The sequence below is a fragment of the Enoplosus armatus genome, chromosome 2 (assembly GCF_043641665.1).
Source record: "Enoplosus armatus isolate fEnoArm2 chromosome 2, fEnoArm2.hap1, whole genome shotgun sequence".
NCBI lineage: Eukaryota > Metazoa > Chordata > Actinopteri > Centrarchiformes > Enoplosidae > Enoplosus > Enoplosus armatus.
In genome coordinates, this window is record NC_092181.1 from 9,381,057 (window position 1) to 9,401,844 (window position 20,788).

The 20,788-nt window shown below is 52.0% G+C and overlaps 25 non-coding genes and 17 pseudogenes across 25 annotated transcripts; all 42 read right to left on the minus strand.

Moving 5' to 3' along the window:
• Nucleotides 1-213: 213 nt before the first annotated feature.
• Nucleotides 214-342, minus strand: LOC139307783 (5S ribosomal RNA; annotated as a pseudogene).
• A 155-nt stretch (nucleotides 343-497) lies between these two features.
• LOC139305366 (5S ribosomal RNA) lies at nucleotides 498-616 on the minus strand. Its single transcript, XR_011599265.1, has one exon. It is a non-coding gene; the product is annotated as a 5S ribosomal RNA (ribosomal RNA).
• Nucleotides 617-1,111: 495 nt separating this feature from the next.
• LOC139281926 (5S ribosomal RNA) lies at nucleotides 1,112-1,230 on the minus strand. Its single transcript, XR_011597050.1, has one exon. It is a non-coding gene; the product is annotated as a 5S ribosomal RNA (ribosomal RNA).
• Nucleotides 1,231-1,391: 161 nt separating this feature from the next.
• Nucleotides 1,392-1,510, minus strand: LOC139304815 (5S ribosomal RNA). The gene has a single exon (XR_011599171.1). It is a non-coding gene; the product is annotated as a 5S ribosomal RNA (ribosomal RNA).
• Nucleotides 1,511-1,737: 227 nt separating this feature from the next.
• LOC139282041 (5S ribosomal RNA) lies at nucleotides 1,738-1,856 on the minus strand. Its single transcript, XR_011597159.1, has one exon. It is a non-coding gene; the product is annotated as a 5S ribosomal RNA (ribosomal RNA).
• Nucleotides 1,857-2,005: 149 nt separating this feature from the next.
• Nucleotides 2,006-2,125, minus strand: LOC139281770 (5S ribosomal RNA; annotated as a pseudogene).
• Nucleotides 2,126-2,775: 650 nt separating this feature from the next.
• Nucleotides 2,776-2,894, minus strand: LOC139305620 (5S ribosomal RNA). The gene has a single exon (XR_011599307.1). It is a non-coding gene; the product is annotated as a 5S ribosomal RNA (ribosomal RNA).
• Nucleotides 2,895-3,300: 406 nt separating this feature from the next.
• Nucleotides 3,301-3,419, minus strand: LOC139282025 (5S ribosomal RNA). The gene has a single exon (XR_011597143.1). It is a non-coding gene; the product is annotated as a 5S ribosomal RNA (ribosomal RNA).
• A 221-nt stretch (nucleotides 3,420-3,640) lies between these two features.
• LOC139281744 (5S ribosomal RNA) lies at nucleotides 3,641-3,758 on the minus strand (annotated as a pseudogene).
• A 188-nt stretch (nucleotides 3,759-3,946) lies between these two features.
• On the minus strand, nucleotides 3,947-4,065 carry LOC139307607 (5S ribosomal RNA; annotated as a pseudogene).
• Nucleotides 4,066-4,498: 433 nt separating this feature from the next.
• On the minus strand, nucleotides 4,499-4,617 carry LOC139307080 (5S ribosomal RNA). The gene has a single exon (XR_011599578.1). It is a non-coding gene; the product is annotated as a 5S ribosomal RNA (ribosomal RNA).
• A 188-nt stretch (nucleotides 4,618-4,805) lies between these two features.
• On the minus strand, nucleotides 4,806-4,924 carry LOC139307575 (5S ribosomal RNA; annotated as a pseudogene).
• A 254-nt stretch (nucleotides 4,925-5,178) lies between these two features.
• On the minus strand, nucleotides 5,179-5,297 carry LOC139307730 (5S ribosomal RNA; annotated as a pseudogene).
• A 432-nt stretch (nucleotides 5,298-5,729) lies between these two features.
• On the minus strand, nucleotides 5,730-5,848 carry LOC139307429 (5S ribosomal RNA; annotated as a pseudogene).
• A 454-nt stretch (nucleotides 5,849-6,302) lies between these two features.
• Nucleotides 6,303-6,421, minus strand: LOC139282055 (5S ribosomal RNA). Its single transcript, XR_011597172.1, has one exon. It is a non-coding gene; the product is annotated as a 5S ribosomal RNA (ribosomal RNA).
• A 433-nt stretch (nucleotides 6,422-6,854) lies between these two features.
• On the minus strand, nucleotides 6,855-6,973 carry LOC139281915 (5S ribosomal RNA). The gene has a single exon (XR_011597039.1). It is a non-coding gene; the product is annotated as a 5S ribosomal RNA (ribosomal RNA).
• A 221-nt stretch (nucleotides 6,974-7,194) lies between these two features.
• LOC139307808 (5S ribosomal RNA) lies at nucleotides 7,195-7,313 on the minus strand. The gene has a single exon (XR_011599696.1). It is a non-coding gene; the product is annotated as a 5S ribosomal RNA (ribosomal RNA).
• A 576-nt stretch (nucleotides 7,314-7,889) lies between these two features.
• Nucleotides 7,890-8,008, minus strand: LOC139281759 (5S ribosomal RNA; annotated as a pseudogene).
• Nucleotides 8,009-8,494: 486 nt separating this feature from the next.
• Nucleotides 8,495-8,613, minus strand: LOC139307498 (5S ribosomal RNA; annotated as a pseudogene).
• Nucleotides 8,614-8,979: 366 nt separating this feature from the next.
• Nucleotides 8,980-9,098, minus strand: LOC139307173 (5S ribosomal RNA). Its single transcript, XR_011599591.1, has one exon. It is a non-coding gene; the product is annotated as a 5S ribosomal RNA (ribosomal RNA).
• Nucleotides 9,099-9,272: 174 nt separating this feature from the next.
• LOC139307413 (5S ribosomal RNA) lies at nucleotides 9,273-9,391 on the minus strand (annotated as a pseudogene).
• Nucleotides 9,392-9,579: 188 nt separating this feature from the next.
• LOC139282088 (5S ribosomal RNA) lies at nucleotides 9,580-9,698 on the minus strand. The gene has a single exon (XR_011597204.1). It is a non-coding gene; the product is annotated as a 5S ribosomal RNA (ribosomal RNA).
• Nucleotides 9,699-9,853: 155 nt separating this feature from the next.
• LOC139303995 (5S ribosomal RNA) lies at nucleotides 9,854-9,972 on the minus strand. The gene has a single exon (XR_011599028.1). It is a non-coding gene; the product is annotated as a 5S ribosomal RNA (ribosomal RNA).
• Nucleotides 9,973-10,127: 155 nt separating this feature from the next.
• Nucleotides 10,128-10,246, minus strand: LOC139282180 (5S ribosomal RNA). Its single transcript, XR_011597295.1, has one exon. It is a non-coding gene; the product is annotated as a 5S ribosomal RNA (ribosomal RNA).
• Nucleotides 10,247-10,708: 462 nt separating this feature from the next.
• LOC139305378 (5S ribosomal RNA) lies at nucleotides 10,709-10,827 on the minus strand. Its single transcript, XR_011599267.1, has one exon. It is a non-coding gene; the product is annotated as a 5S ribosomal RNA (ribosomal RNA).
• A 402-nt stretch (nucleotides 10,828-11,229) lies between these two features.
• Nucleotides 11,230-11,348, minus strand: LOC139306260 (5S ribosomal RNA). The gene has a single exon (XR_011599423.1). It is a non-coding gene; the product is annotated as a 5S ribosomal RNA (ribosomal RNA).
• A 149-nt stretch (nucleotides 11,349-11,497) lies between these two features.
• Nucleotides 11,498-11,616, minus strand: LOC139307431 (5S ribosomal RNA; annotated as a pseudogene).
• A 155-nt stretch (nucleotides 11,617-11,771) lies between these two features.
• On the minus strand, nucleotides 11,772-11,890 carry LOC139307780 (5S ribosomal RNA; annotated as a pseudogene).
• Nucleotides 11,891-12,045: 155 nt separating this feature from the next.
• LOC139307664 (5S ribosomal RNA) lies at nucleotides 12,046-12,164 on the minus strand (annotated as a pseudogene).
• Nucleotides 12,165-16,362: 4,198 nt separating this feature from the next.
• Nucleotides 16,363-16,481, minus strand: LOC139303831 (5S ribosomal RNA). The gene has a single exon (XR_011598988.1). It is a non-coding gene; the product is annotated as a 5S ribosomal RNA (ribosomal RNA).
• Nucleotides 16,482-16,636: 155 nt separating this feature from the next.
• On the minus strand, nucleotides 16,637-16,755 carry LOC139307592 (5S ribosomal RNA; annotated as a pseudogene).
• A 181-nt stretch (nucleotides 16,756-16,936) lies between these two features.
• On the minus strand, nucleotides 16,937-17,055 carry LOC139282089 (5S ribosomal RNA). The gene has a single exon (XR_011597205.1). It is a non-coding gene; the product is annotated as a 5S ribosomal RNA (ribosomal RNA).
• Nucleotides 17,056-17,210: 155 nt separating this feature from the next.
• Nucleotides 17,211-17,329, minus strand: LOC139303798 (5S ribosomal RNA). The gene has a single exon (XR_011598981.1). It is a non-coding gene; the product is annotated as a 5S ribosomal RNA (ribosomal RNA).
• Nucleotides 17,330-17,484: 155 nt separating this feature from the next.
• LOC139282181 (5S ribosomal RNA) lies at nucleotides 17,485-17,603 on the minus strand. Its single transcript, XR_011597296.1, has one exon. It is a non-coding gene; the product is annotated as a 5S ribosomal RNA (ribosomal RNA).
• Nucleotides 17,604-18,005: 402 nt separating this feature from the next.
• On the minus strand, nucleotides 18,006-18,124 carry LOC139304900 (5S ribosomal RNA). The gene has a single exon (XR_011599186.1). It is a non-coding gene; the product is annotated as a 5S ribosomal RNA (ribosomal RNA).
• Nucleotides 18,125-18,312: 188 nt separating this feature from the next.
• LOC139281703 (5S ribosomal RNA) lies at nucleotides 18,313-18,421 on the minus strand (annotated as a pseudogene).
• Nucleotides 18,422-18,910: 489 nt separating this feature from the next.
• On the minus strand, nucleotides 18,911-19,029 carry LOC139281787 (5S ribosomal RNA). Its single transcript, XR_011596918.1, has one exon. It is a non-coding gene; the product is annotated as a 5S ribosomal RNA (ribosomal RNA).
• A 155-nt stretch (nucleotides 19,030-19,184) lies between these two features.
• On the minus strand, nucleotides 19,185-19,303 carry LOC139307537 (5S ribosomal RNA; annotated as a pseudogene).
• Nucleotides 19,304-19,452: 149 nt separating this feature from the next.
• LOC139282053 (5S ribosomal RNA) lies at nucleotides 19,453-19,571 on the minus strand. Its single transcript, XR_011597170.1, has one exon. It is a non-coding gene; the product is annotated as a 5S ribosomal RNA (ribosomal RNA).
• Nucleotides 19,572-19,726: 155 nt separating this feature from the next.
• Nucleotides 19,727-19,845, minus strand: LOC139304566 (5S ribosomal RNA). The gene has a single exon (XR_011599130.1). It is a non-coding gene; the product is annotated as a 5S ribosomal RNA (ribosomal RNA).
• Nucleotides 19,846-20,033: 188 nt separating this feature from the next.
• On the minus strand, nucleotides 20,034-20,152 carry LOC139306593 (5S ribosomal RNA). Its single transcript, XR_011599493.1, has one exon. It is a non-coding gene; the product is annotated as a 5S ribosomal RNA (ribosomal RNA).
• Nucleotides 20,153-20,307: 155 nt separating this feature from the next.
• On the minus strand, nucleotides 20,308-20,426 carry LOC139307804 (5S ribosomal RNA; annotated as a pseudogene).
• Nucleotides 20,427-20,788: the final 362 nt, after the last annotated feature.

Genomic DNA, 20,788 nt, shown 5'->3' on the forward strand with positions numbered 1-20,788 from the left:
TACAGCAACCTTGCCCACCAGCCCAACTCGTGGGCCCACGCTTAAGCACCTCACCGCGGACTACAGCTTGACAGGCGCGTCCGACGCAGCTTCGTGGCCCTGGTGCTCCGTATCTGTGGCACTCTGCTCAAGGCGTGGAGCGTTCAATGAGTTCAGCTAGGTGTTTCACTGCTGGAGCAGCACCCTGGCTGTCTCTAAAAAGGGAAGTGGAAAAGCTTACAGCACCTGGTATTCCCAGGCGGTCTCCCATCAAAGTAGTAACCAGGCTTGATCCTGCTTAGCTTCCGAGATCAGACGAGATCAGACGAGATCGGGGGTGTTCAGAATGGTATGGCCGTAAGCCTGTGGGCCCTTCCCATACACGCTCCTTATAGTGTGTATGTGGCAGTGGCAGTGGCTCTACATAGTGTGTATGTGACAGTGGCAGTGGCTCTTTAAAGCTGGGTGTTTCACTGCTGGAGCAGCACCCTGGCTGTCTCTTAAAAGGGAAGTGGAAAAGCTTACAGCACCTGGTATTCCCAGGCGGTCTACCATCCAAGTACTAACCAGGCCCGACCCTGCTTAGCCTCCAAGATCAGACGAGATCGGGCGTGTTCAGAGTGGTATGGCCGTAAGTCTGTGGGCCCTTCGCATACACGCTCCTTATAGTGTGTATGTGGCAGTGGCATTGTCTCTATATATACTGTGTATGTGGCAGTGGCAGTGGCTCTACATAGTGTGTATGTGGCAGTGGCTCTACATTGTGTGTATGTGACAGTGGCTCTACATAGTGTGTATGTGACAGTGGCAGTGGCAGTGGCTCTACATAGTGTGTATGTGACAGTGACAGTGGCACTTTAAAGTTGGGTGTTTCACTGCTGGAGCAGCACCCTGGCTGTCTCTAAAAAGGGCCCGACCCTGCTTCGCTTCCGAGATCAGACGAGATCGGGCGTGTTCAGAGTGGTATGGCCGTAAGCCTGTGGGCCCTTTGCATACACGCTCCTTATACTGTGTATGTGGCAGTGGCATTGTCTCTACATAGTGTGTATGTGACAGTGGCAGTGGCACTTTAAAGTTGGGTGTTTCACTGCTGGAGCAGAACCCTGGCTGTCTCTAAAAAGGGAAGTGGAAAAGCTTACAGCACCTGGTATTCCCAGGAGGTCTCCCATCCAAGTACTAACCAGGCCCGACCCTGCTTAGCTTCCGAGATCAGACGAGATCGGGCGTGTCCAGAGTGGTATGGCGGTAAGCCTCTGGGCCCTTCGCATACACGCTCCTTATAGTGTGTTAGTGGCAGTGGCAGTGGTAGTGGCTCTACATAGTGTGTATGTTACAGTGGCAGTGGCTCTTTAAAGCTGGGTCTTTCACTGCTGGAGCAGCACGCTGGCTTTCTCGAAAAAGGGAAGTGGAAAAGGTTACAGCACGTGGTATTCCCAGGAGGTCTCCCATCCAAGTACTAACCAGGCCCGACCCTGCTTAGCTTCCGAGATCAGATGAGATCGGACGTGTTCAGAGTGGTATGGCCGTAAGCCTGTGGGCCCTTTGCATACACGCTCCTTATAGTGTGTATGTGGCAGTGGCATTGTCTCTATATAGTGTGTATGTGGCAGTGGCATTGGCTCTACATAGTGTGTATGTGGCAGTGGCAGTGGCAGTGGCTCTACATAGTGTGTATGTGACAGTGGCAGTGGCACTTTAAAGTTGGGTGTTTCACTGCTGGAGCAGCATCCTGGCTATCTCTAAAAAGGGAAGTGGAAAAGCTTACAGCACCTGGTATTCCCAGGCAGTCTCCCATCCAAGTACTAACCAGGCCCGACCCTGCTTAGCTTCCGAGATCAGACGAGATCAGGCGTGTTCAGAGTGGTATGGCCGTAAGCCAGTGGGCCCTTCGCATACCCGCTCCTTATACTGTGTATGTGGCAGTGGCTCTACATAGTGTGTAAGTGACAGTGACAGTGGCTCTTTAAAGCTGTGTGTTTCACTGCAGGAGCATCAACCTGGCTGTCTCTAAAAAGGGAAGTGGAAAAGCTTACAGCACCTGGTATTCCCAGGCGGTCTCCCATCAAAGTGCTAACCAGGCCTGACCCTCCTTAGCTTCCGAGATCAGGTGAGATCGGGCGTGTTCAGAGTGTTAATGGCCTTAACCCTGTAAGCCTGTGGGCCCTTCGCATACACGCTCCTTATAGTGTGTATGTGGCAGTGGTATTGTCTCTACATAGTGTGTATGTGGCAGTGGCAGTGGCAGTGGCTCTACATAGTGTGTATGTGAAAGTGGCAGTGGCTCTTTATAGTGTGTACGTCACAGAGTCAGCGGCTTTTCATAGTGCGTATGTGACCGCATCGGCAGCTCTTGGCAGCGTCTATGAGCACTGATACCCGTACTTCATCAACACAAAGTGGCCTCCTCAACCCCACGCAGTTTAGCCAGCAGAAAGCTCCAGCAACCTTGCCCATCAGCCCAACTCGTGGGCCCATTCTTAAGCACCTCCCCGCGGACTACAGCCTGACAGGCGCGTTCGACGCAGCTTCGTGGCCCTGGTGCTCCACATCTCGGGCGTCCTCAGAGTGGTATGGCCGTAAATTTTGGAGCCTTCGCATACACGCTCCTTATAGTGTGTATGTGGCAGTGGCAGTGGCTGTACATAGTGTGTATGTGACAGTGGCTCTACATAGTGTGTATGTGACAGTGGCAGTGGCTCTACATAGTGTGTATGTGACAGTGGCAGTGGCACTTTAAAGTTGGGTGTTTCACTGCTGGAGCAGCGCCCTGGCTGGTTCTAAAAAGTGAAGTGGAAAAGCTTACAGTACCTGGTATTCCCAGGCGGTCTCCCATCCAAGTACTAACAAGGCCCGACCCTGCTTAGCTTCCGAGATCAGACGAGATCGGGCGTGTTCAGAGTGGTATGGCCTTAAGCCTGTGGGCCCTTTGCATACACGCTCCTTATAGTGTGTATGTGGCAGTGGCAGTGGCTCTACATAGTGTGTATGTGGTAGTGGCAGTGGCAGTGGCTCTACATAGTGTGTATGTCACAGTGGCAGTGGCACTTTAAAGTTGGGTGTTTCACTGCTGGAGCAGCACCCTGGCTGTCTCTAAAAAGGGCCAGACCCTGCTTAGCTTCCGAAATCAGACGAGATCGGGCGTGTTCAGAGTGGTATGGCCGTCAGCCTCTGGGCCCTTCCCATACACGCTCCTTATAGTGTGTATGTGGCAGTGGCAGTGGCTCTACATAGTGTGTATGTGACAGTGGCAGTGGCTCTTTAAAGCTGGGTGTTTCACTGCTGGAGCAGCACCCGGGCTGTCTCTAAAAAGGTAAGTGGAAAAGCTTACAGCACCTGGTATTCCCAGGCGGTCTACCATCCAAGTACTAACCAGGCCCGACCCTGCTTAGCCTCCGAGATCAGATGAGATCGGGCGTGTTCAGAGTGGTATGGCCGTAAGCCTGTGGGCACTTTGCATACACGCTCCTTATAGTGTGTATGTGGCAGTGGCATTGTCTCTACATAGTGTGTATGTGGCAGTGGCAGTTGCTCTACATAGTGTGTATGTGGCAGTGGCAGTGGCAGTGGCTCTACATAGTGTGTATGTGACAGTGGCACTTTAAAGTTGGGTGTTTCACTGCTGGAGCAGCACCCTGGCTGTCTCTAAAAAGGGAAGTGGAAAAGCTTACAGCGCTTGGTATTCCCAGGCGGTCTACCATCCAAGTACTAACCAGGCCGGACCCTGCTTATCCTCCGAGATCAGACGAGATCGGGCGTGTTCAAAGTGGTACGCCGTAAGTCTGTGGGCCCTTTGCATACACGCTCCTGATAGTGTGTATGTGGCAGTGGCAATGGCTCTACATAGTGTGTATGTGACAGTGGCAGTGGCTCTACAAAGTGTGTATGTGACAGTGGCAGTGGCTCTTTAAAGCTGGGTGTTTCACTGCTGGAGCATCACCCTGGCTGTCTCTAAAAAGGGAAGGGGAAAATCTTACAGCACCATGTATTCCCAGGCGGTCTCCCATCCAAGTACTAACCAGGCCTGACCCTGCTTAGCTTCCGAGATTTGACGAGATCAGGCGTGTTCAGAGTGGTATGGCCGTAAGTCTGTGGGCCCTTCGCATACACGCTCCTTATAGTGTGTATGTGGCAGTGGCAGTGGCTCTACATAGTGTGTATGTGATAGTTGCAGTGGCTCTACATAGTGTGTATGTGGCAGTGGCAGAGGCAGTGGCTCTACATAGTGTGTATGTGACAGTGGTACTTTAAAGTTGAGTGTTTCACTGCTGGAGCAGCACCCTGGCTGTCTCTGAAATGGGCCAGACCCTGCTTAGCTTCCGAGATCAGACGAGATCGGGCGTGTTCAGAGGGGTATGGCCGTAAGCCTGTGGGCCCTTTGCATACACGCTCCTTATACTGTGTATGTGGCAGTGGCATTGTCTCTACATAGTGTGTATGTGACAGTGGCAGTGGCACTTTAAAGTTGGGTGTTTCACTGCTGGAGCAGCACCCTGGCTGTCTCTAAAAAGGGAAGTGGAAAAGCTTACAGCACCTGGTATTCCCAGGAGGTCTCCCATCCAAGTACTAACCAGGCCCGACCCTGCTTAGCTACCGAGATCAGACGAGATCGGGCGTGTTCAGAGTGGTATGGCCGTAAGCCTGTGGGCCTTTTGCATACACGCTCCTTATAGTGTGTATGTGGCAGTGGCATTGTCTCTATATAGTGTGTATGTGGCAGTGGCAGTGGCTCTACATAGTGTGTATGTGACAGTGGCAGTGGCACTTTAAAGTAGGGTGATTCACTACTGGAGCAGCGCCCTGGCTGTCTCTAAAAAGTGAAGTGGAAAAGCTTACAGCACCTGGTATTCACTGGCGTTCTCCCATCCAAGTACTAACCAGGCCTGACCCTGCTTAGCTTCCGAGATCAGACGAGATCAGGCGTGTTCAGAGTGGTATGGCCGTAAGTCTGTGGGCCCTTCGCATACACACTCCTTATAGTGTGTATGTGGCAGTGGCAGTGACTCTACATAGTGTGTATGTGACAGTGGCTCTACATAGTGTGTATGTGACAGTGGCAGTGGATCTACATAGTGTGTATGTGGCAGTGGCAGTGGCAGTGGCTCTACATAGTGTGTATGTGACAGTGGCAGTGGCTCTTTAAAGCTGGGTGTTTCACTGCTGGAGCAGCACCCTGGCTGTCTCTAAAAAGGGAAGTGGAAAAGCTTACAGCACCTGGTATTCCCAGGCATTCTCCCATCCAAGTACTAACCAGGCCCGACCCTGCTTACATTCCGAGATCAGACGAGATCGGGCGTCCTCAGAGTGGTATAGCCGTAAGTTTTGGAGCCTTCGCATACACGCTCCTTATAGTGTGTATGTGGCAGTGGCAGTGGCAGTGGCTCTACATAGTGTGTATGTGACAGTGGCTCTACATAGTGTGTATGTGACAGTGGCAGTGGCTCTACATTGTGTGTATGTGACAGTGGCAGTGGCACTTTAAAGTTGGGTGTTTCACTGCTGGAGCAGCACCCTGGCTGTCTCAAAAAACGGCCCGACCCTGCTTAGCTTCCGAGATCTGATGAGATCGGGCGTGTTCAGAGTGGTATGGCCGTAAGCCTCTGGGCCCTTCGCATACACGCTCCTTATTGTGTGTATGTGGCAGTGGCAGTGGCATTGTCTCTACATAGTGTGTATGTGACAGTGGTACTTTAAAGTTGGGTGTTTCACTGCTGGAGCAGCACCCTGGCTGTCTCTAAAAAGGGAAGTGGAAAAGCTTACAACATCTGGTATTCCCAGGCAGTCTCCCATCCAAATACTAACCAGGCCCGACCCTGCTTAGCTTCTGAGATCAGACGAGATCGGGCGTGTTCAGAGTGGTATGGACGTAAGCCTCAGGGACCTTCGCATACACGCTCCTTATAGTGTGTATGTGGCAGTGGCAGTGGCAGTGGCTCTACAAAGTGTGTATGTGACAGTGGCAGTGGCTCTTTAAAGCTGGGTGTTTCACTGCTGGAGCATCACCCTGGCTGTCTCTAAAAAGGGAAGGGGAAAATCTTAAAGCAGCGGTCTCCCATCCAAGTACTAACCAGGCCTGACCCTGCTTAGCTTCCGAGATTTGACGAGATCAGGCGTGTTCAGAGTGGTATGGCCGTAAGTCTGTGGGCCCTTCGCATACACGCTCCTTATAGTGTGTATGTGGCAGTGGCAGTGGCTCTACATAGAGTGTATGTGATAGTGGCAGTGGCTCTACATAGAGTGTATGTGGCAGTGGCAGTGGCTCTTTAAAGCTGGGTGTTTCACTGCTGGAGCAGCACCCTGGCTGTCTCTAAAAAGGGAAGTGGAAAAGCTTACAGCACCTGGTATTCCCAGGCGGTCTCCCATCCAAGTACTAACCAGGCCCGACCCTGCTTAGTTTCCGAGATCCGACGAGATCGGGCGTGTTCAGAGTGGTATGGCCGTAAGCCTGTGGGCACTTTGCATACACGCTCCTTATAGTTTGTATGTGGCAGTGGCAGTGTCTCTACATTGTGTGCATGTGACAGTGGCTCTACATAGTCTGTATGTGACAGTGGCAGTGGCAGTGGCTCTACATAGTGTGTATGTGACAGTGACAGTGGCACTTTAAAGTTGGGTGTTTCACTGCTGGAGCAGCACCCTGGCTGTCTCTAAAAAGGGCCCGACCCTGCTTCGCTTCCGAGATCAGACGAGATCGGGCGTGTTCAGAGTGGTATGGCCGTAAGCCTGTGGGCCCTTTGCATACACGCTCCTTATACTGTGTATGTGGCAGTGGCATTGTCTCTACATAGTGTGTATGTGACAGTGGCAGTGGCACTTTAAAGTTGGGTGTTTCACTGCTGGAGCAGAACCCTGGCTGTCTCTAAAAAGGGAAGTGGAAAAGCTTACAGCACCTGGTATTCCCAGGAGGTCTCCCATCCAAGTACTAACCAGGCTCGACCCTGCTTAGCTTCCGAGATCAGACGAGATCGGGCGTGTCCAGAGTGGTATGGCCGTAAGCCTCTGGGCCCTTCGCATACACGCTCCTTATAGTGTGTTAGTGGCAGTGGCAGTGGTAGTGGCTCTACATAGTGTGTATGTGACAGTGGCTCTACATAGTGTGTATGTGACAGTGGCAGTGGCTCTACATAGTGTATATGTGACAGTGGCATTGGCACTTTAAAGTTGGGTGTTTCACTGCTGGAGCAGCACCCTGGCTATCTCTAAAAAGGGAAGTGGAAAAGCTTACAGCACCTGGTATTCCCAGGCGGTCTCCCATCCAAGTACTAACCAGGCCCGACCCTGCTTAGCTTCCGAGATCAGACGAGATCAGGCGTGTTCAGAGTGGTATGGCCGTAAGCCAGTGGGCCCTTCGCATACCCGCTCCTTATAGTGTGTATGTGGCAGTGGCTCTACATAGTGTGTAAGTGACAGTGACAGTGGCTCTTTAAAGCTGTGTGTTTCACTGCTGGAGCATCAACCTGGCTGTCTCTAAAAAGGGAAGTGGAAAAGCTTACAGCACCTGGTATTCCCAGGCGGTCTCCCATCAAAGTGCTAACCAGGCCTGACCCTCCTTAGCTTCCGAGATCAGACAGCTTCGTGGCGCTGGTGCTCCATATCTCTGGCACTCTGCTCAAAGCGTGGAGCGTTCAATGAGTTCAGCTGGGTGTTTCACTGCTGGAGCAGCACCCTGGCTGTCTCTAAAAAGGGCCCGACCCTGCTTAGCTTCCGAGATCTGATGAGATCGGGCGTGTTTAGAGTGGTATGGCCGTAAGCCTCTGGGCCCTTCGCATACACGCTCCTTATAGTGTGTATGTGGCAGTGGCAGTGGCAGTTTCTCTACATAGTGTGTATGTGACAGTGGCAGTGGCTCTTTAAAGCTAGGTGTTTCACTGCTGGAGCAGCACCCTGGCTGTCTCTAAAAAGGGAAGTGGAAAAGCTTACAGCACCTGGTATTCCCAGGCATTCTCCCATCCATGTACTAACCATTCCCGACCCTGGTTACCTTCCGAGATCAGACGAGATCGGGCGTCCTCAGAGTGGTATGGCCGTTAGTTTTGGGGCCTTCGCATACACGCTCCTTATAGTGTGTATGTGGCAGTGGCAGTGGCTCTACATAGTGTGTATGTGACAGTGGCTTTACATAGTGTGTATGTGACAGTGGCAGTGGCTCTTTATAGTGTGTACGTGACAGTGGCTCTACATAGTGTGTATGTGACAGTGGCAGTGGCAGTGGCTCTACATAGTGTGTATGTGACAGTGGCAGTGGCACTTTAACGTTGGGTGTTTCACTTTTGGAGCAGCACCCTGGCTGTCTCTAAAAAGGGCCCGACCCTGCTTAGCTTCCGAGATCAGACGAGATCGGGCGTGTTCAGAGTGGTATGGCCGTAAGCCAGTCGGTCCTTCGCATACCCGCTCCTTATAGTATGTATGTGGCAGTGGCTCTACATGGTGTGTAAGTGACAGTGGCAGTGGCTGTTTAAAGGTATGTGTTTCACTGCTGGAGCATCACCCTGGCTGTCTCTAAAAATTGAAGTGGAAAATTTTACAGCACCTGGTACTCCCAGGCGGTCTCCTATCCAAGTACTAACCAGGCCTGACCCTGCTTAGCTTCCGAGATCAGACGAGACCGGGCGTGTTCAGAGTGGTATGGCCGTAAGCCTGTGGGTGCTTTGCATACACGCTCCTTATAGTGTGTATGTGACAGTGGCATTGTCTCTACATAGTGTGTATGTGACAGTGGCAGTGGCACTTTAAAGTTGGGTGTTTCACTGCTGGAGCAGCACCCTGGCTGTCTCTAAAAAGGGCCCGACCCTGCTTAGCTTCCGAGATCAGACGAGATCGGGCGTCCTCAGAGTGGTATGGCCGTAAGTTTTGTGGCCTTCGCATACACGCTCCTTATAGTGTGTATGTGCCAGTGGCAGTGGCTCTACAAAGTGTGTATGTGGCAGTGGCAGTGGCTGTTCAAAGCTGTGTGTGTCACTGCTGGAGCAGCACCCTGGCAGTCTCTAAAAAGGGAAGTGGAAAAGCTTAAAGCACCTGGTATTCCCAGGCGGTCTCCCATCCAAGTACTAACCAGGCCCGACCCTGCTTAGCTTCCAAGAACAGACGAGATCGGGCGTGTTCAGAGTGGTATGTCCGTAAGCCTCTGGCCCCTTCGCATACACGCTCCTTATAGTGTGTATGTGGCAGTGGCTCTATATAGTGTGTATGTGATAGTGGCAGTGGCAGTGGCTCTACATAGTGTGTATGTGACAGTGGCAGTGGCTCTTTCACTGCTGGAGCAGCACGCTGGCTTTCTCTAAAAAGGGAAGTGGAAAAGGTTACAGCACGTGGTATTCCCAGGAGGTCTCCCATCCAAATACTAACCAGGCCCGACCCTGCTTAACTACCGAGATCAGACGAGATCGGGCGTGTTCAGAGTGTTATGGCCGTAAGCCTTTGGGTACTTTGCATACACGCCCCTTATAGTGTGTATGTGGCAGTGGCATTGTGTCTACATAGTGTGTATGTGGCAGTGGCAGTGGCTCTACATAGTGTGCATGTGACAGTGGCAGTGGCACTTTAAAGTTGGGTGTTTCACTGCTGGAGCAGCGCCCTGGCTGTCTCTAAAAAGTGAAGTGGAAAAGCTTACAGCACCTGGTATTCCCAGGCGGTCTCCCATCCAAGTACTAACCAGGCCTGACTCTGCTTAGCTTCCGAGATCAGACGAGATCAGGCGTATTCAGAGAGGTATGGCTGTAAGCCTGTGGGCCCTTTGCATACACGCTCCTTATAGTGTGTATGTGGCAGTGGCATTGTCTCTACATAGTGTGTATATGACAGTGGCAGTGGCACTTTAACGTTGGGTGTTTCACTGCTGGAGCAGCACCCTGGCTGTCTCTAAAAAGGGAAGTGGAAAAGCTTACAGCACCTGGTATTCCCAGGCGGTCTCCCATCCAAGTACTAACCAGGCCGGACCCAGCTTAGCTTCCGAGATCAGACGAGATCGGGCGTGTTCAGAGTGGTATGGCCGTAAGCCTCTGGGCCCTTCCCATACACGCTCCTTATAGTGTGTATGTGGCAGTGGCAGTGGCTCTACATAGTGTGTATGTGACAGTGGCAGAGGCACTTTAAAGCTCTGTGTTTCACTGCTGGAGCAGCACCCTGGCAGTCTCTAAAAAGTGAAGTGGAAAAGCTTACAGCACCTGGTATTCCCAGGCGGTCTCCCATCCAAGTACTAACCAGGCCCGAACCTGCTTAGCTTCCAAGATCAGACGAGATCGGGCGTGTTCAGAGTGGTATGGCCGTAAGCCTCTGGACCCTTCGCATACACGCTCCTTATAGTGTGTATGTGGCAGTGGCAGTGGCAGTGGCTCTACATAGTGTGTATGTGACAGTGGCAGTGGCTCTTTATAGTGTGTACGTCACAGAGTCAGCGGCTTTTCATAGTGCGTATGTGACCGCATCGGCAGCTCTTGGCAGAGGCTATGAGCACTGATACCCGTACTTCATCAACACACTGTGGCCTCCTCAACCCCACGCAGTTCAGCCTGCAGAAAGCTCCAGCAACCTTGCCCACCACCCCAACTCGTGGGCCCACGCTTAAGCACCTCCCTGCGGACTACAGCTTGACAGGCGCGTCCGACTCAGCTTCGTGGCCCTGGTGCTCCGTATCTCTGGCACTCTGCTCAAGGCGTGGAGCGTTCAATGAGTTCAGCTGGGTGTTTCACTGCTGGAGCAGCACCCTGGCTCTCTCTAAAAAGGGAAGTGGAAAAGCTTACAGCACCTGGTATTCCCAGGCGGTCTCCCATCCAAGTACTAACCAGGCCCGAACCTGCTTAGCTTCCAAGATCAGACGAGATCGGGCGTGTTCAGAGTGGTATGGCGGTAAGCTTGTAAGCCTGTGGGCACTTTGCATACACGCTCCTTATAGTGTGTATGTGGCAGTGTCAGTGGCTCTACATAGTGTGTATGTGACAGTGGCTGTGGCTCTTTATAGTGTGTATGTGACAGTGACACTTTAAAGTTGGGTGTTTCACTGCTGGAGCAGCACCCTGGCTGTCTCAAAAAACGGCCCGACCCTGCTTAGCGTCCGAGATCTGATGAGATCGGGCGTTTTCAGAGTGGTATGGCCGTAAGCCTCTGGGCCCTTCGCATACACGCTCCTTATTGTGTGTATGTGGCAGTGGCAGTGGCATTGTCTCTACATAGTGTGTATGTGACAGTGGTACTTTAAAGTTGGGTGTTTCACTGCTGGAGCAGCACCATGGCTGTCTCTAAAAAGGGAAGTGGAAAAGCTTACAGCACCTGGTACTCCCAGGCGGTCTCCCATCCAAATACTAACCAGGACCAACCCTGCTTAGCTTTCGAGATCAGACGAGATCGGGCGTGTTCAGAGTGGTTTGGCCGTAAACCTGTGGGCCCTTCGCATACCCGCTGCTTATAGTGTGTATGTGGCAGTGGCTCTACATAGTGTGTAAGTGACAGTGGCAGTGGCTCTTTAAAGCTGGGTGTTTCACTGCTGCAGCGGCACCCTGGCTGTCTCTAAAAAGGGAAGTGGTAAAGCTTACAACACCTGGTATTCCCAGGTGGTCTTCCATCCAAGTACTAACCAGGCTAGATCCTGCTTAGCTTCCGAGATCAGACGCGATCGGGGGTGTTCAGAGTGATATGGCCGTAAGCCTGTGGGTCCTTTGCATACACGCTCCTTATAGTGTGTATGTGGCAGTGGCATTGTCTCTACATAGTGTGTATGTGACAGTGGCAGTGGCACTTTAAAGTTGGGTGTTTCACTGCTGGAGCAGCGCCCTGGCTGTCTCTAAAAAGTGAAGTGGAAAAGCTTAAAGCACCTGTTATTCCCAGGCGGTCTCCCATGCAAGTACTAACCAGGCCCGACCCTGCTTAGCTTCCGAGATCAGACGAGATAAGGCGTGTTTAGAGTGGTATGGCCGTAAACCTGTGGGGCCTTTGCATATACGCTCCTTATAGTGTGTATGTGGCAGTGGCAGTGGCTCTACATAGTGTGTATGTGACAGTGGCAGTGGCACTTTAAAGTTGGGTGTTTCACTGCTGGAGCAGCGCCCTGGCTGTTTCTAAAAAGTGAAGTGGAAAAGCTTACAGCACCTGGTATTCCCAGGCGGTCTCCCATCCAAGTACTAACCAGGCCCGACCCTGCTTAGCTTCCGAGAACAGACGAGATCGGGCGTGTTCAGAGTGGTATCAGAATCAGAATCAGAATCAGAATCAGAAATACTTTATTGATCCTCGGGGGGAAATTGTACAGTACCGGTGCTCCCATTCAAGAGTAGAAAGTAGCATAATTTAGAACTAAAAGTTTGTACAAAATATAAAAATAAGAAATACAAAATACAAAATATACACATTTACAGTATTTAAGTGAAATGAGGTAAAAATATATACAATAACAATGTATATGTATGTATGTGTTGCACTAAAGTGTGTGACTATATATGTATTGCACTTAAACATTTTGAATAAATTGTGAGGTGGTGTATGAACAGGTGAGGTAGATACAGATACGGATTCCAGTCTCTTCCTGAGTGTCTGACATTCAGAGAGAGGAGTTAAACAGTCTGATGGCCACAGGCAGGAATGATTTCCTGTGTCGCTCAGTTGTGCATTTGGGAGCAATGAGTCTCCCACTGAAGCTGCTCTTGTGTCCGACCAGTACGTCATGGAGAGGATGTGAAACATTGTCCAAGATGCCCCGCAGCTTAGACAGCATCCTCCTCTCTGACACCACCGTCAGAGAGTCCAGCTCCACCCCCACAACGTCACTGGCCTTGCGGATCAGTTTGTTTAGTCTGTTGGAGTCCGCCACCCTCAGCCTGCTGCCCCAGCATGCAACAGCATAGAGGATAGCACTGGCCACCACAGACTCATAAAACATCCTCAGCATAGTCCGGCAGATGTTGAAGGACCTCAGCCGCCTCAGAAAGTAGAGACGGCTCTGGCCCTTCCTGTAGAGGGCATTAGTGTTCTTTACCCAGTCCAGTTTATTGTCTATGTGAACTCCCAGATACTTGTAATCCTCTACAATGTCCACACTGGCCCCCTGGATGGAAACAGGGGTCATCGGCGCCTTGGTCCTCCTCAGATCCACAGTCAGTTCCTTTGTCTTTGTCACGTTGAGCTGTAGATGGTTCTGCTCGCACCATGTGACAAAGTTGTCCACAGCAGCCCTGTACTCCTCTTCATCACCCTTACTGATACATCCAACTATTGCTGAGTCGTCAGAAAACTTCTGAAGATGGCAGGTCTCAGTGCAGTAGCTGAAGTCCGTGGTGTAGACGGTGAAGAGGAAGGGAGAGAGGACAGTCCCCTGCGGGGCCCCGGTGTTGCTGACCACTCTGTCTGACACACAGTGTTGTAAGCGCACATACTGTGGTCTGCCAGTCAGGTAGTTGACAATCCAGGACACGAGGGGGGCATCCACCTGCATCTCCGTCAGCTTCTCACCCAGTGGAGCCGGACGGATGGTGTTGAACGCACTGGAGAAGTCAAAAAAACATGACTCTCACAGTGCTCGCCGGCTTATCCAGGTGGGCGTAGACGCAGTTGAGCAGGTAGATGATGGCATCCTCAACTCCAAGTCGGGGCTGATAGGCGAACTGAAGGGGGTCCAAGTGTGTCTTGACCAAGGGCCGGAGCTGCTCTAGGACGAGTCTCTCCAGGGTCTTCATGATGTGGGAGGTCAGTGCCACGGGTCTGTAGTCCTTGGAGCCACTGGGTCGCGGCGTCTTTGGAACAGGAACGAGGCAGGATGTCTTCCACAGCACGGGGACCCTCTGAAGACTCAGGCTCATGTTGAAGACGTGGTGAAGTACTCCACATAGCTGGGGGGCACAGGCTTTAAGCACCCTGGGGCTGACACCATCGGGGCCTGCAGCCTTGCTGGAGTGGAGTCTCCTCAGCTGTCTTCTAACATGGTCGGCAGTGAAGCACATTGTAGAGGTGACCGGTGGGGGAGGGGTGGAGTCATCAGGTTGAAGAGTGCCGTCAGCCTGGGGACTGGGGGACGAGGTGTGAGGAAAGCTCTCACAGGGGGGTGGGGGGCTGTGAGGAGCAGGAGGGGGAGGAGGGGGGAGTGGAATAGGTGAAGGTTGGAGGCAGACAGCGGAAGAGTCATGGGGGGGTTGAGCAGGGCCCACAGAGTCAAATCTGTTGAAAAACAGATTAAGTTCGTTGGCCCGGTCCACAGTGCCTTCAGCTCCTCTGTTGTTGCTCGGCCTGTAACCCGTGATGGTCCTCATTCCACTCCAGACCTCTCTGGTGTTGTTCTGCTGGAGTTTCCACTCCAGCTTCCTCCTGTACTTCTCCTTGGCCTCCCTGATCTTTACCTTCAGTTCCCCCTGGATCGTTCTCACCTCGTCTCTGTTGCCAGCTCTGAAGGCCCTCTTCTTTTTGTTCAGTATGGCCTTGATGTCCTTTGTCACCCATGGCTTGTTGTTAGAATAACAATGGACAGTCCTTGCTGGTACAGTGGAGTCCACACAGAAGTTGATGTAGTCTGTGATGCACTCTGTGAGCCCATCAATGTCCTCTCCATGCGGCTCACAGAGTGCCTGCCAGTCAGTCACCTCAAAACATCCCTGAAGTGTCTCATAAGCCTCCTCTGACCATCTCCTCACTGTCCTCGTGGTTGCAGGCTGGCTCTTGACTAGAGGCACATAACAGGGGTTGAGGTGCACTAGGTTGTGGTCTGACCTACCCAGAGGGGGGAGGGGAGAGGAGCTGTATGCATCCTTAACGTTAGCATACAGCAAGTCCAGGGTCCTCTCCTCTCTAGTGGGACAGCTCACATACTGAAGGTGGGAAGTGTCCTAGCCATGGTGACGTGGTTGAAGTCACCCGAAATAGCAATGAGTGCATTCGGGTGTTGAGTCTGTAAACGGGCTATGGCGGAGTGAATGACGTCACACGCCGACTTCGGGTTGGCAGAGGGGGGGATGTAAACAGTCACAACAATGGCATGTGAGAATTCCCTGGGCAAATAATACGGCCTGAGTCCAACCGCCAACAGTTCAATGTCCGGGCAACATACACTATCCTTGATGGTGATGTGGGAAGGATTGCACCACCGGTTGTTAACGAGAACGGCAAGCCCCCCTCCTTTACGCTTACCGCTCCCGGTGCAATCCCTGTCGGCCCGGACGGTCTGAAAGCCGTCGATGGAAACGTTGTCGTCGGGAATGTCCTGGTGCAGCCATGTCTCCGTAAAGCACATTAAACTACACTCCCGGTACTCCCTCTGACTCCTGGCCAGCGCCGTCAGCTCGTCCATCTTGTTTGCCAGCGATCTCACGTTGCCCATGACGAGAGAGGGGAGACACGGTTTATATCTCCTTTTCTCCATAAACCTCTGCTGTCTCGACCCACCTCTCTTCCCTCGTCGCTTCGTTCCCCCTCTGCATCCTCTGCGTGTTTTTCTCCAGATTTCAGCGGGGATCTCCGATGATCTGGTCTCCAAGCCGGCCGGCTTCAGAGCGATCAGCTGATCTCCGGAGTAAACAAAGCGGCCCAGAAGTTGCTGCGCGACCGTCCGATGTTTGAATGAAAGTAATTCCAGAGTGAAAAAAAGTACCAGAACTCTCTCCACCAGCATGTTTGAAGAGGGCACAACTTCAAAAGTCAGTACTTAAAAAGTTCTGAGTTAAATAAAGAAATAAAGGAGAAAAAGTAAGAAAAAGACGAAAACAAACAGGAGCGTCCGTAAGCCTCTGGCCCCTTCGCATACACGCTCCTTATAGTGTGTATGTGGCAGTGGCTCTATATAGTGTGTATGTGACAGTGGCAGTGGCAGTGGCTCTACATAGTGTGTATGTGACAGTGGCAGTGGCACTTTAAAGTTGGGTGTTTCACTGCTGGAGCAGCACCCTGGCTGTCTCTAAAAAGGACCCGACCCTGCTTAGCTTCCGAGATCGGACGAGATCGGGCGTGTTCAGAGTGGTATGGCCGTAAGCCTGTGGGCCCTTTGCATCCACGCTCCTTATAGTGTGTATGTGGCAGTGGCATTGTCTCTACATAGTGTGTATGTGACAGTGGCAGTGGCACTTTAAAGTTGGGTGTTTCACTGCTGGAGCAGCACCCTGGCTGTCTCTAAAAAGGACCCGACCCTGCTTAGCTTCCGAGATCAGAGGAGATCGGGCGCGTTCAGAGTGGTATGGCCGTAAGCCTGTGGGCCCTTTGCATACACGCTCCTTATAGTGTGTATGTGGCAGTGGCAGTGGCAGTGGCTTTACATAGTGTGTATGTGACAGTGGCAGTGGCTCTACATAGTGTGTATGTGGCAGTGGCAGTGGTAGTGGCTTTACATAGTGTGTATGTGACAGTGGCAGTGGCACTTTAAAGTTGGGTGTTTCACTGCTGGAGCAGCGCCCTGGCTGTCTCTAAAACGTGAAGTGGAAAAGCTTACAGCACCTGGTATTCCCAGGCGGTCTCCCATCCAAGTACTAACCAGGCCCGACCCTGCTTAGCTTCCGAGATCAGACGAGATCGGGCGTGTTCAGAGTGGTATGGCCGTAAGCCTGTGGGCCCTTTGCATACACGCTCCTTATAGTGTGTATGTGGCAGTGGCATTGTCTCTACACAGTGTGTATGTGACAGTGGCAGTGGCTCTTTAAAGCTGGGTGTTTCACTGCTGGAGCAACACCCTGGCAGACTCTAAAAAGGGAAGTGGAAAAGCTTACAACACCTGGTATTCCCAGGCGGTCTACCATCCAAGTACTAACCAGGCCCGACCCTGATTAGCCTCCGAAATCAGACGAGATCGGGCGTGTTCAGAGTGGCATGGCCGTAAGTTTTGGGGCCTTCGCATACACGCTCCTTATAGTGTGTATGTTGCTGTGGCAGTGGCTCTACATAGTGTGTATGTGACAGTGGCTCTACATAGTGTGCATGTGACAGTGGCAGTGGCACTTTAAAGTTGGGTGTTTCACTGCTGGAGCAGCGCCCTGGCTGTCTCTAAAAAGTGAAGTGGAAAAGCTTACAGCACCTGGTATTCCCAGGCGGTCTCCCATCCAAGTACTAACCAGGCCTGACTCTGCTTAGCTTCCGAGATCAGACGAGATCAGGCGTATTCAGAGAGGTATGGCTGTAAGCCTGTGGGCCCTTTGCATACACGCTCCTTATAGTGTGTATGTGGCAGTGGCATTGTCTCTACATAGTGTGTATATGACAGTGGCAGTGGCACTTTAACGTTGGGTGTTTCACTGCTGGAGCAGCACCCTGGCTGTCTCTAAAAAGGGAAGTGGAAAAGCTTACAGCACCTGGTATTCCCAGGCGGTCTCCCATCCTAGTACTAACCAGGCCGGACCCAGCTTAGCTTCCGAGATCAGACGAGATCGGGCGTGTTCAGAGTGGTATGGCCGTAAGCCTCTGGGCCCTTCCCATACACGCTCCTTATAGTGTGTATGTTGCAGTGGCAGTGGCTCTACATAGTGTGTATGTGACAGTGGCAGAGGCACTTTAAAGCTCTGTGTTTCACTGCTGGAGCAGCACCCTGGCAGTCTCTAAAAAGTGAAGTGGAAAAGCTTACAGCACCTGGTATTCCCAGGCGGTCTCCCATCCAAGTACTAACCAGGCCCGAACCTGCTTAGCTTCCAAGATCAGACGAGATCGGGCGTGTTCAGAGTGGTATGGCCGTAAGCCTATAAGCCTGTGGGCACTTTGCATACACGCTCCTTATAGTGTGTATGTGGCAGTGGCAGTGGCTCTACATAGTGTGTATGTGACAGTGGCTGTGGCTCTTTATAGTGTGTATGTGACAGTGACACTTTAAAGTTGGGTGTTTCACTGCTGGAGCAGCACCCTGGCTGTCTCAAAAAACGGCCCGACCCTGCTTAGCGTCCGAGATCTGATGAGATCGGGCGTGTTCAGAGTGGTATGGCCGTAAGCCTCTGGGCCCTTCGCATACACGCTCCTTATTGTGTGTATGTGGCAGTGGCAGTGGCATTGTCTCTACATAGTGTGTATGTTACAGTGGTACTTTAAAGTTGGGTGTTTCACTGCTGGAGCAGCACCCTGGCTGTCTCTAAAAAGGGAAGTGGAAAAGCTTACAGCACCTGGTACTCCCAGGCGGTCTCCCATCCAAATACTAACCAGGACCGACCCTGCTTAGCTTTCGAGATCAGACGAGATCGGGCGTGTTCAGAGTGGTATGGCCGTAAGCCTGTACGCCATTTGCATACACGCTCCTTATAGTGTGTATGTGGCAGTGGCATTGTGTCTACATAGTTTGTATGTGGCAGTGGCAGTGGCTCTACATAGTGTGTATATGACAGTGGCAGTGGCACTTTAAAGTTGGGTGTTTCACTGCTGGAGCAGCACCCTGGCTGTCTCTAAAAAGGGAAGTGGAAAAGCTTACAGCACCTGGTATTCCCAGGCGGTCTCCCATCCAAGTACTAACCAGGCCGGACCCAGCTTAGCTTCCGAGATCGGGCGTGTTCAGAGTGTTATGGCCGTAAGCCTCTGGGCCCTTCCCATACACGCTCCTTATAGTGTGTATGTGGCAGTGGCAGTGGCTCTACATAGTGTGTATGTGACAGTGGCAGTGGCTCTACATAGTGTGTATGTGACAGTGGCAGTGGCTCTTTATAGTGTGTACGTCACAGAGTCAGCGGCTTTTCATAGTGCGTATGTGACCGCATCGGCAGCTCTTGGCAGAGTCTATGAGCACTGATACCCGTACTTCATCAACACACTGTGGCCTCCTCAACCCCACGCAGTTCAGCCTGCAGAAAGCTCCAGCAACCTTGCCCACCACCCCAACTCGTGGGCCCACGCTTAAGCACCTCCCCGCGGACTACAGCTTGACAGGCGTGTCCGACTCAGCTTCGTGGCCCTGGTGCTCCGTATCTCTGGCACTCTGCTCAAGGCGTGGAGCGTTCAATGAGTTCAGCTGGGTGTTTCACTGCTTGAGCAGCACCCTGGCTCTCTCTAAAAAGGGAAGTGGAAAAGCTTACAGCACCTGGTATTCCCAGGAGGTCTCCCATCCAAGTACTAACCAGGCCCGACCCTGCTTAGCTACCGAGATCAGACGAGATCGGGCGTGTTCAGAGTGGTATTGCCGTAAGCCTCTGGGCCCTTCGCATACACGCTCCTTATAGTGTGTTAGTGGCAGTGGCAGTGGCTCTACATAGTGTGTATGTGACAGTGGCAGTGGCTCTTTAAAGCTGGGTGTTTCACTGCTGGAGCAGCACCCTGGCTGTCTCTAAAAAGGGAAGTGGAAAAGCTTACAGCACCTGGTATTCCCAGGCGGAATCCCATCAAAGTACTAACCAGGCTTGATCCTGCTTAGCTTCCGAGATCAGACGAGATCGGGGGTGTTCAGAGTGGTATGGCCGTAAGCCTGTGGGACCTTTGCATACACGCTCCTTATAGTGTGTATGTGGCAGTGGCATTGTCTCTACATAGTGTGTATGTGACAGTGGCACTTTAAAGTTGGGTGTTTCACTGCTGGAGCAGCGCACTGGCTGTCTCTAAAAAGGGAAGTGGAAAAGCTTACAGCACCTGGTATTCCCAGGCAGTCTCCTATCCAAGTACAAACCAGGCCCGACCCTGCTTAGCTTCCGAGATCAGACGAGATCGGGCGTGTGCAGAGTGGTATGGCCGTAAGCCTGTGGGTCCTTTGCATACACGCTCCTTATAGTGTGTATGTGGCAGTGGCATTGTCTCTACATAGTGTGTATGTGACAGTGGCAGTGGCACTTTAAAGTTGGGTGTTTCACTGCTGGAGCAGCGCCATGGCTGTCTCTAGAAAGTGCAGTGGAAAAGCTTACAGCACCTGGTATTCCCAGGCGGTCTCCCATCCAAGTACTAACCAGGCCCGACCCTGCTTAGCTTCGGAGATCAGACGAGATTGGGCGTGTTCAGAGTGGTATGGCCGTAAGCCTGTGGGCTCTTTGCATACACGCTACTTATAGTGTGTATGTGGCAGTGGCAGTGTCTCTACAAAGTGTGTATGTGGCAGTGGCAGTGGCTCTACATAGTGTGTATGTGGCAGTGGCAGTGGCACTTTAAAGTTGGGTGTTTCACTGCTGGAGCAGCACCCTGGCTGTCTCTAAAAAGGGAAGTGAAAAAGCTTACAGCACCTGGTATTCCAAGGCGGTCTCCCATCCAAGTACTAACCAGGCTCGACCCTGTTTAGCTTCCGAAATCAGACGAGATCGGGCGTGTTCAGAGTGGTATGGCCGTAAGACTGTGGGTCCTTTGCATACACGCTCCTTATAGTGTGTATGTGGCAGTGGCATTGTCTCTACATAGTGTGTATGTGACAGTGGCTGTGGCACTTTAAAGTTGGGTGTTTCACTGCTGGAGCAGCACCCTGGCTGTCTCCAAAAAGGGAAGTGGAAAAGCTTACAGCACCTGGTATTCCCAGGCATTCTCCCATCCAAGTACTAACCAGGCCCGACCCTGCTTACCTTCCGAGATCAGACGAGATCAGGCGTCCTCAGAGTTGTATGGCCGTAAGTTTTGGGGCCTTCGCATACACGCTCCTTATAGTGTGTATGTGGCAGTGGTAGTGGCTCTACATAGTGTGTATGTGACAGTGGCTCTACATAGTGTGTATGTGACAGTGGCAGTGGCACTTTAAAGTTGGGTGTTTCACTGCTGGAGCAGCACCCTGGCTGTCTCTAAAAAGGGCCCGACCCTGCTTAGCTTCCGAGATCAGACGAGATCGGGCGTGTTCAGAGTGGTATGGCCGTAAGCATGTAAGCTTGTGGGCACTTTGCATAAACGCTCCTTATAGTGTGTATGTGGCAGTGGCATTGTCTCTATATAGTGTGTATGTGGCAGTGGCATTGGCACTTTAAAGTTGGGTGTTTCACTGCTG